At 37.9% G+C, this 11,541-nt stretch overlaps 1 protein-coding gene across 1 annotated transcript in view; it reads left to right on the top strand.

Moving 5' to 3' along the window:
- The window catches only part of Mettl25 (methyltransferase like 25), a 101,405-nt gene that overhangs the window by 61,593 nt on the left and 28,271 nt on the right, over positions 1-11,541 (top strand). The window lies entirely within an intron of this gene.

Below are 11,541 nucleotides of genomic sequence, written 5' to 3'. Positions count from 1 at the left end.
GTGTGTGTGTGTGTGTGTGTGTGTGTGTGTGTGTGTGTGTGTGTGTGATTCTGTTTTTATACATTCTTGGGAATGGAAAAATAACTTGATGGAAGAGCAGTTTTCTAGTATGCACAAGGCCATAGCAAGGTGTGGGGCGCAACAGGGTAATTGTTGTTGGTTATTAATATTTATTATTGATACAACTTTCAGTTAAGTAGCAGTTATTCCTAAACCAGCTGTATATCCAAATCACCACACAGAGACTGGGATTTATTTAATTAATCTAGAGCACAATCCTGGGTAATAGTTACTCCATCCTAAACCTCCAAGACTGCATAGTTTCCTATCATTCAGATTCACCCATTATACTTGCTTTTAATGATATCTTAGGTCTAGTTCATTTCTCCACATGATTCCAAGACCTCTTCCTCCAGAGTCTCCTCCTGTCCTCTTCTGTTTCCTGTCTCTCCTGCTTCCTTCCTCTTCCTCCCATTCCAGACCAATATGTCCCACCCTATCCTTTCCATTGCTTAATATTGTGGCCTGTTGTTTTGTTTGAATTGACAATATAGAGAACAAACTGTGGCATGTTTACACAAGCTTGAGACAGGTCATGCTTAGAATAAGCATCACAATGCAATATCTGGATTGAAAACAGATAGTAGGAGAGATAAATCAACATTTGAATAATCCAGGGTAAATTGAATACATCCCAAAAGTACATTATACCAACAAGACCCATTCCAATACATTCTTGAAATGAAAAAGTTATAGAAGTTGCAAGATACTACTGATTTGGGGGTTGCGGGAGGTACAGGAAAGGCAGGGTGAGAAGGACTGGGTATGGTTGTAAGACAGCAAAACAAGTGATCCTTAAGATAATGAGAATGTCTTACTTTGGAAAACTACTTGGTTACTGAGCTACCACGGGCCACATCCAAGCAGAAGTTCTAGGTTATATCCATAGATGGTCCTTGGTTGAGTGTCAGTCTCAGAAAAGACCCTGTGCCCGGATATATTTGGTCCTTGTAGAGCTCCTATCCTTTCCATATCATACTAACTTCCCTTCTTTCATATGATTCCCTGCACTCTGCCGAGGGTTTGGTTATGAGTCTTAGTGTCTGCTTTGAAACACTGCTAGGTAGAGTCTCTAGCAGGATCTCAAGGGCAGGCTGTTTGAAACCCCCCCCCCCCCAGAGGAGGAGCAGTCTGTTAGGCCACAGAGGAGGACTTTGCAGCCAGGCCTGAAGATAACTGATAAAACAGGGTCAAATGAAAGGGGAGGAGGTCCTCCCCTATCAGTGGACTTGGAAAGGGGCAGGGAGGAGACCAGGGAGGGAGTGTGGGGTTGGGGAGGGAATGAGGGAGCGGGATACAGCTGGGACACAGAGTTAACAAAATGTAACTAAAAAAAATAAAATAAAATTAAAATTAAAAAAAGAAAAAGAAAATGTCTCGGCTATTAGAATGAGTATCCACTACTTTACTATGTTGAGTCATGGGAAGCTACTAAACAGAAGATCTTAGGGTGGTAGTCAGATTTTTAGAAAGATGGTTCTTTACCCAGGCATCATTAAAAAGCATATTTTTTAAGTACCACTAGAATCTTAACTAAAAATTCAGTCTTATCTAGAATTGAGCATGGTCAAACACACCTTAATCCTAGATACTCAGGAGGCTGAGGCAAGAATACCAAAGTTTAAGGCTGACCTAGGCTATATAGGGAAATTCTGTCTAAATGACCAAAAGAGAGAATGGAAAATAGTGTGTCTAATGATAAAACTATGGTAATTTAAGACACTCATGAGGAATATAATTACATACAAAAATGCTGAAGAACTCTTTAAAATACATGCATTGAAAAAATAAAATGCAAGCTCTCAAGATGATTACAAGATCCTTGTGATCCAGTGCCTTTAATGGATATTCTAGGGTATGGATGTATTAGTGCATACATGTATTTGCTAAAATGTATACAAGAGAGCTGAATACCAAATAAAGGTAAGACAGAAGGGAAGGGATAAGGATGTTGTCCTCGTGGTAGAACCGTTGCACAAAGAAAGACTCAGGTGGCAAGATGATGCTACAAGAGAGTGTAGGAAGCAGTCTTATTTTCTTTAAATCCTTTGACAGTTTTATACATGCCTATAATCCTGGTTTTAGTAATTATGCATATTTACCCTTGATTGGCCTCTTGTATTCTTACTCATCCTCCCCTTGTACCCCTTCTCAACAAGATCCCCCTCCTATTCCCTAGTCCTTTTGTGCATTATGATCCTGATTTAGCAGGGGTTGCTTGTATTAGCATGGATGTGGGGTTATTTACTGATGCATGGATAACATTGCAATGGCAATACCACTGAGTAAAATGGTCCCCACTCCCCAGCAGCCCTCACTGCCAGTATTTCCTAGTCTAAGACTAGGACCTCATGAGCTTCCTAGAAAGGAATCCTAAAACAATTCATCCTTGTGAATACTGAAGGTCCCATATTACCCGTGTTAATCCCTTGCAAAGACAGAAACACCCTAAGTGTCTAACAACTTCCCCTTTGCTCCATCTCTGAAGGGCTCACTGCCTCTCATCATCCTAACGGACACCAAGCTTCCATTCCCTGAGCTCAGGTGCCTGAGTCATCCAGAAGAGTATGAACTTAAGTTGATTGAAATCTACTTAAAAGTTTTTGTAGAACAGAAAAAATACTGTGACTTAATTGTTTTATATTTTGTTTAGTTTAAGTTATCTTAAGGTGAAAACCTGTTCTAGAATACCTCCAGTATTATTCTGTAAGCTTCTCTGTGTAATTGCTTATACAGTCTTAAGATTTGGCTGGAGAGAAGGCTCAGCCATTAAAGGCTAGGCTTACAATCAAAAATAGAAGATTAGAAAAGGGGGAGATAAAAAAAAAAAAAACCCTGGAGGGAACAGCAACTCCACATGGAGAGCAACAGAACCAAAATATCTGGGCACTGGGGTCTTTTCTGAAACTGATACTCCAACCCAGGATCATGCATGGATATAACCTAGAACCCCTGCACAGATATAGCCCATGGCAGTTCAGTCTCCAAATGGGTTTCCTAGTAAGGGGAACAGGGACTGTCTCTGACTTGAACTCAGTGGCTGGCTTTTTGATCATCTCCTCCCCTTCCCTGAGGGAGCAGTAGCCTTACCAGGCCACAGAGGAAGACAATGTAGCCAGTCCTGATGAGACCTGATAGGCTAGGGTCTGATGGAAGGGGAGGACCTCCTCCCCTATCAGTAGAATTGGGGAGGAGCATGGGAGGAGATGAGGTGGGGGAGGGTGAAATTGGGAGGGGGCAAGAGAGAGGGCTACAGCTGGGATACAAAGTGAATAAACTGTAATTAATAAAAAAAATTAGGAAAAAAAGATTAGAAGTCACTGTTTTTTGTGGACTTAACCATAACATTTTATTCCATTATAGTTTTGGTTTAGCACTCAATACACTTAAAGTCAATAGCTTTTTAAAAATTAATTTTTTTATTAATTACAGTTTATTCACTTTGTATCCCAACTGTAGCCTTCTCCCCCACCCCCTCCCAATCTTACCCTCCCTCATCTCCTCCCCAAGTCCTCTGATAGGGGAGGTTCTCCTCCTCTTCCCTCTGACTCTAGCCTATCAGGATGGGCTGCATTGCCTTCCTCTGTGGCCTGGTAAGTCTGCTTCCCTGTCAGGAGGAGGTTATCAAAGAGCCAGCCACTGAGTTCATGTTAAAGTCAATAATTTATAGAAATTCCTTTATTTCATAATTAGTCTTTATCTGGAAAGTTCCTAAGGGAATGAAGCACCAAAGAAGGAATTTCACAAGGTTTAAATCTTACTTATATTCTAATTTTATTTATTTATTTATTTTTTCTGTATTGAGGATGAACCCATACATGCTAGGCAATCACTTCACTATTGAACTACATCAGTACTGCATTATCCATGTTATTCTGTTCTGAATTGAGAGCCATACCCAACTATATAAGAAACAGATAAGTTTTTCTGTTGTAATTATAAGTTACCAAGTTTAATCTTATTTTTCTTTAGTATGACCAAATACTAAAATGAAAACCCAGAGCTTTAAAACTTCAGAAGACCTTTTTTTAATAGTTGAAAAAAATTTAATTAAATTTTTATTTTTTATATTAATTAGAGTTTATTTACTTTGTATCCCAGCTGTAGCTCCCTCCCTCATTTCTTCCCTCCCTCATCTCCTCCCTGTCCCTCTCTAAGTCCACTAATAGGGGAGGTCCTCCTCTCCTTCCATCAGAAGACCCTTTAATCTGCAGTATGTGGTCTAGTTAAAAGTACTATACATTTTTAACTGAAATGTAATTTAATATTTTACAAAGATTGGTCTTTTAAATGCTGTTTGAAATCTTCATCGTGTATTAACATGTAACAGGTACAAGATAAGTTCATAGGTCTTTTACAGTGCTGGCTATATATTCTATTTTTTGTGTGCTTGTTTTCATTTATTTCAGGTACAGCTGCTTCATTATTTCCTATAAATCCATACAACTTTGGTTGGAGAGTACTGTATACCATCACCATGCTCTTATGACTTTAATTTTGGAAAAGCATGTAGGTAGTGTTAGATTACCTTGAGTAGAATTTAAGTCAGAATTAGTGTATTCACTTTTATTAAAAAGAATACAATTTCTCTTTAGCATGGTGGCCATGCTTTATTCTTACATAGGCTGTCTTTTAATCTGCTTTTAATTTCCTATCATTTTTATTTCAGACAATAATTCCATTTTTCTAACTTAGTGAAAATATTTGATAGTTCTTAACCTTTATATGCCCAAACTAAAAGATATTCATTGTCTAATTGAAGGCCACTTCTAATCTGTTACAAATATTCTTTCCACTTAATATTCTTTGCTCTCTGAGCAGCTGCCTATGCACCGTTGCTCTACTAGATTATTGCATTATTTATGTAACTTGTTTTATGCCCTCTATGCTTTTTGGAACTCTTCTGTCTATCTGGTATATTCTCTTACCCATTTCTACCACTTCTTTACCATAGAGCATGTAGCAGATGAAATCCTCAATGTCCTTTAAACTCAATAGAGAAGGGTTTTTTTTTTTTTTCCTTTTTTCTTTCTTTTCTTTTTAATCCTCTTTCCTCCCATATTACTTAAACTAATGGCCATAGTCCTATTAAGTGAAAAGTCCTCTTTGGACATTTTTCTCCTGTTGATCATCTCCCAACTCAGTTATGGTCTTTTATGCTTCCTTTCCTTAAAATGAATGAATGAATGAATGAATGAATGAATGAATGAATGAATGAATGAATGAATGAACGAACTGTTATTGCTTTTCTACTTCCCTTGAATATATTCTGCTTTGTTTTTACTTCTCCCACTGGAGCAAACCACCCCTTTCAAAAGCTGTAGTGTGCCTATGTTGCTGAATACTGTGGGACTAGGAAGACTTGAAACCCAGGGAGCTGGGCCTAGAGCAAGACTGAGGTCGAGGTCTTTCCAAACCCCGAAAATCCCAGTGCACGTAGCTTTAGGACCCCTACCTCTGCCACCAGTGAGATGGTCACTTAGCCTGGCAGCCTGGTTACACGTTGAACTTCCTCTCTTCTTATAAGGGCATGTCCAGCAAGCACCTGTTATTCCTCTTCATACAAAAAAGGCATTCCCAGAACGTTGTCCCCATCCAATGATGTACACTCACCCCAAAAGCCTCTACCCATTCTCCAAAGGTTTAAGGAAAATTGCCTTTGTTCCCCCAATTAAATAAGCTGTCTTTCTGAAGCCTGCATCCCAGGAAGTCTGTTTTTCACTGCCTGAGGTCTCCATCCCCTGGCTGTTTCTACCTTACTCCCAGTCCCAGGATCTACAGGCTGTGATTGTGCTGGTCATGCCATTAAGTGTGGGAAAGCAGGCCAGAAATGGAAGAAGACCATAGTCATTTCTCAGGTCTTAATCTTCCTTTGCCTAGAATCTGTGCTGCCTACAGTTTATTGTTTTGTGATGAAGCATGCTTCTCACCTATTCTGTGAAATACTGAGTCCCTTGATGGTTTTGAAAATGCCAGAACAGCTAGGGCTTTGTATCCTCTATTCTCTGGCTGTAGTATCAACCCAAGGCAGGCACTTGTGTGGGTCTCTCACCTCTCTTCCTTCAGTTCTTCACTAAGAGTCATCATTTGCCAAATAGCTACCAATCACCCTCACTTGCTCCTCACTTCCTCCCTGCTTTGCTTTTTCTCCTGATTCTCATTGCTATTTCCTGTTGCACTTACATTGTTGATCATCTTGAAACTCCTACGACATTTTTTTCTTGCTTTTCTTTAGTACAAGTGGTGGTACTTTTTTTAAAAAATTCTTTATTAATTACACTTTACTCATTTTTTATCCCCCCTGTAGTTCCCTCCCTCCTTCTGTCCCAATTCCTCCCTTCCTCCACCCTCTGCATGCATGCCCCTCCCCAAGTCCACTGATAGGGGAGGACTTCTTTTCCTTCCTTCTGATCCTAGTCAATTAGGTCTCATCAGGAGTGGCTGCATTGTCTTCCTCTGTGGCCTGGTAAGGCTGCTCCCCCGTCAGGGGGAGGTGATCAAAGAGCAGGCCAATCAGTTCATGTCAGATACAGTCCCTGTTCCTATTACAATGAAACCCACTTGGATACTGAACTGCCACGGGCTACATCTGTGCAGGGGTCCTAGGTTATCTCCATGCATGGTACTTGGTTGGAGTATGAGTCTCTGGAAAGACTCCTCTGGTATATTTCATTAGGTGTTCTGTAGGCCTCTTGTATTCTTATAGGTCTCCCCTTTAAGTTGGGGTCGTACTTGATAAGCAGCTCACAGAGTATTTTTTAAACCTTTTGGAAAAGGATAAATCAGACTTTGGTCAGTGTAAGTTGATGTCCTCTATATTGTTTCAAAACAGTACTATGAAAGTACTTTAAAAGAGAAGTTCCTAATGCAAGTTCATGCTTCATATGATGTCCCCGTGCCTAGCTAGATTCCTACTGCACATTTATATTTTAAGAGTAGGTAACTGGATGAGAGACACCAGAGTGACCTTTTTTTAAAGCATGTTGACATGGCTAAGACATGAAGATTACCATTTCATTACTAGTTTGGGTAACTTTCCAGGACTCTGTCTCAAAAACATGAATATAAAGAAAAAATAGAAGAGATCATAAGCAAAAGAACTCTATGCCTCAGGCATTAATCTTCTGCCCAGTGTTATCACAGGGAGGTCCTGTGCTTCTGAGTCGCTTCCCTTCGGTTTTCCTCCTTGTAATTGAGACTGATAATGACATCTTAAAGGCATACTTTGAAAGTTCAGTTACTGCTCAAAACGATACTTGAAACATAGTGTTTATTAGTTTTCTAATAAATGTCTTTGTTGACTTCATCTGTCAAAATATATACATGCTAGTATTCTTTCAGTGCTTTGTGAAACAAACTCTGAAAAACACCAACAAATCATTAAAAGAATTGTCCTGACCCTTCTGAGGATGACCTCCATTGGTATTTAAGTCAGTATTTGTCTATTCAAAATCCAAAGGAACTGACAGCAGCAAAATGAAGCACTTACGATTTTTTAATGTTACAAATATTTGTCAATAACTGTAAAGTACTAAGATTCTTATTAAATGGAACTGTTTACATTAGTATTTTCTGTTAGTTGTAGTAAATATACGCACATTGTATATTTTGGAACTTTTATGCAACATTTTTCATTGGCTGACTGGTCTTTGCTGTTCTTTATAATTTTATATGTGACAATATTCCATCTGTCTGGAAGCCTGCAAGTATTTTTGACAGTTTCTTCTGGGTATTATTTGCCTATATATCATAAATTAATCGTATAAAATATTCTATAATACTTTAATGATATACCAAGCAAATATTACTTAGTGTCATATAATTTAAATGCTCATAGGAATCAGCTCTTCTCTGTTTTTTATTCATTTGACATATAGCATATGTTAAATAATTTGGGTATCCTGGATGAGAGCACAGGTTGTATTTTTGTTATTATTGCTTGCTTGCTTGTGGTTTTTTTCCAGAGATAAAAATGTAAAGTTGTGTGTGCTTGTGTCTGTTTTGATGTGTGTGAAAAAGTGTGTGCAAGTGCACATGGTTAAGGTCTGTCCTTCCTTGATCACTCTCCTTTGAGATAGGTTCTTTCACCAAACCTAAAGTTGATAGTTTGTCTAGGCTGGCTGGCCATGCACCTATCTCCAGCTCTCCACCTCTCCAGCTCTCCAGGGCACAAGCTCTGTCTGTGCTCTCAGCTTAGGCCAAGGCATCGAACCCAGGTTCTCAGTCTTGAACCAATCAACTGAGCATCTTCTTTTGAGTAGTTTAGCTTTTCCAGCATGCAATTTTTAAATTATTACATTTTTGGTTTTGTGGTTTGTTTCAGAGTTTGGGGGATGCTCTCCATGTACAATGGTACCTGTGTGGCCGTCAGAGGACAGCTTATTGGGGGCAGTTCTTTTCTGCCACCATATGAGTCCTGGAACAGATAAGGACTTGGTAGCAAATGCTTTCACTTTTTGAGCCACCTCAGCAGTCACCCTTGAACATTTTTATATAATGAAAATAAAGAGCCTATGAGGAGCAAGTTAGAAAGAGGGACTGGAGAGGTGAGTCAGTGAGTAAGAGCACTTGCTGTTCTTGCAGAGGGCCAGCATCAGTTCACACCACCTACAGTGAGCTGTCAGCATAGTTTGTAAATTCTAACTCTAAGGAAGCCGACATCTTTTACAGCTGCTGCTTCTTTTGCACATAATATGCGCATGCGCACATGCGCCCACATATGCATAAATAAATAATAAATCTAAGTAAAAAGGTTTCAACGATACAGAAAAAAGAAAGAACATAACCTTCAAACCTTTAGTCTTATGTATTTTCTGATAGAAAATATTACCTAAATAATGAATTGAAAGATTTCTATTTTATTGAAATATTTCAGCATAAATTAAGGCAGTGAAGATGTGATGTAAGTAATAAAATTATCCAAGCAGAATCTAAATGCATCTTATTTTATAATAAAAAAATGGGGTTAGCACTTTTTATTTAAGGCTGTTACATTCTGAACTTATGTAGGAAAATTCCATTGTTAGGAATGATGATTAGAAAACTGGAAGGTGCAGAATAGTTACAGCAAGTTCTCACAAAATGACTAACAATACTGAAAAACAATACACTCATATTCTATTTTTGTATATGCGTATTCCACTCGTTTATTTTCTGTAATTTAAGTATTGAAGGTCTTAGGCCTCCTTTTTTTCTCATATTAACCAACAAAATTCAGTATTTATCCTTACAACTGTAGATGCTTTTGAATAGTGGTCAATAACAATCCTTTTCTTGCAACTACAAAAAAATAGCTCATAGTCTGTATCAGAAAGTCTCAAAGTCCCTTTTCCTTAAGTGTGTCAAGAGATTTTCATAGCTATCCTATAACAGCTTTAGGCATAGAAAAGTGTCCTGAAATATGCCTACCTCGGTTTACCTACAGCTCAGAGGTGACCATTCTTCATTTGCAGCTTTGTAATATAAAGCATGTGTTCAATCCGTGCTCTGCTGGATGTAGTATTGGCAGGAGTTATTAACTGAAGTGGTAAAAACAGGTATCAGGCAGCTTACTAAACCTCTCCATACTATTTTTCTTCATGGCATTAGTAATGACATGTAGGCACATGGAGCTGTTTGTGGGTTAGATGAGTTAAGAAAGAGTGGATTCTTTACTTTGCACTTTTCATTGTGTTTTCATTTAATAGTTTTTGCTATGTACTAATTGTTGTTTGTATAGTTAGGCTTGCCTTTTTTTGTAATCTGAGTACAATAAATAGACTTGTATTTATGTATTACTCTAGTAATACATTTTCCTCTTACTGTGCAAAGTTTGTTCTGGTAAAACATTATTTGATTAATGATTAGCTCCATTATTGAGATCTTAGCATATATTCCTACCATACTAGGCACTAACAATATAGACATGAACAAATAGTAGAAGGTTTTTTTCAGCTGCTTAGAGTAGTGATTGCAGACATAATTTTAAATGTTATATCTTTGTCAGTAGTTATGAATATGCATATAACACAAATACTTATTTGTGATATGCTAGTGTGTAACTTAAAATGGGCTCAAAATTTGGAATAAAAAAACAGAAAGAAAGTAAAATTATAATACTCTTCTTGGAAAAGCCTACTAGCTTAAAATATCAAGAAATGGATAATCAGAAAAATAAGAATATGTGAAATAAATGTTTGTGTAAGTATTCCAATTTCATCTAGAATTCCAGAGGAGGCATTCATCCTTACGGAAGCAGTGTTTGAGGTAGGTTTTAAAGGGAGTTTGGGCTTCCAAGGACAAGACTTGAAAGTAGAAGGAATGTTCCAAGAATAATGTTTATAGTTAAAGTGTGTTCAAAAAGCTGTAAAAGTGCCAGTATTGCCGAGGATACAGTGTTGGAACGCTCAGAGAACCACATAACAGGCTTATTCACTCAATGAAGGTTTCATATCCTACTCTTAAGATTCAGGATTCCTGAGACACTCTTGAAGAATTTAAAAAGCAAGAGTGACCCAACCAATCATCTTTCTAGTTCTATTTGGCTTATAGTTTCTTCCTGCTATTGCTAAATATAAATATAATAATACAAACAAATAAAAGATTTCAAATGCCCTACACAACAAATTACTGTATAATGTACTAAAAGTAGTGTTAACAATAACTATGCTGTGAGATTTTGGAACAATAAAAGGAAAAGGATTAAATTAAAATTTAAAATGTTTCTTTTATTTTTAAGCAGTCCAAAATATAAAATTCGGGAATCAATCCAGTCCATCTATACTTATAATCTTACATTAGCCTGCAAGTGGCATCTAATTCTGGCTCTTTTGATGTTACTTAATCAACTCCTAGCAGAGGAACTATTGGAAGATGATAGCTACTAGCAGAGAAAGTTTTTAAGATGCTGGCCTCTCGTAGGTTGACCACATGCCAGTGGAACTCCAAATATCCAAGAATATGTGGGAAATACAAATTGTATTTAATGGGTTAAAAAGGGTGGGGGACACAAAAGCTGGGTGGGTGAGGAATGTGATGGATCTGAGAGGAGTTAGGGGAGGATGAATAGGATTAAAAGAAATATGAGATTATCAAAAAGGGAAAATTTAAACAAAAATTAAAAGATAACCTAACAGACATGAAAACATCCTGAATATTAAAATGTTAATATTTTCATAGGTTAAAAAATTTTCAGGAGCTTACTGGATAGCTCATTGAGTAAAATGCTTCCTGCACAAGCCTTAGGACCTGAGGTGGGATCTCATGTACCCACATACCATGCCTACAATAAAACCATCACAGACCAAGAACACAGTAGCAAAGCAAGAGAGCCTTGAGGTTTGCCAGCTAGCCAGTCTAGCCAAAATGGTGAGTTCCAGGTCGGTGAGAGACCCTGTCTGAAAAAATAAAGTGTAAAGGGAAAGACATATACCCAAAGCCATACTATGGCCTGGTAACACACACACACACACACACACACACACACACACACACACACACACA

Source organism: Psammomys obesus, unplaced genomic scaffold (assembly GCF_907164565.1).
Source record: "Psammomys obesus unplaced genomic scaffold, mPsaObe1.curated_primary_1811, whole genome shotgun sequence".
Taxonomy (NCBI): Eukaryota; Metazoa; Chordata; class Mammalia; order Rodentia; family Muridae; genus Psammomys; species Psammomys obesus.
Note: the sequence above shows the minus strand (reverse complement) of the source record. Positions and strands in the feature narration are given on the sequence as shown.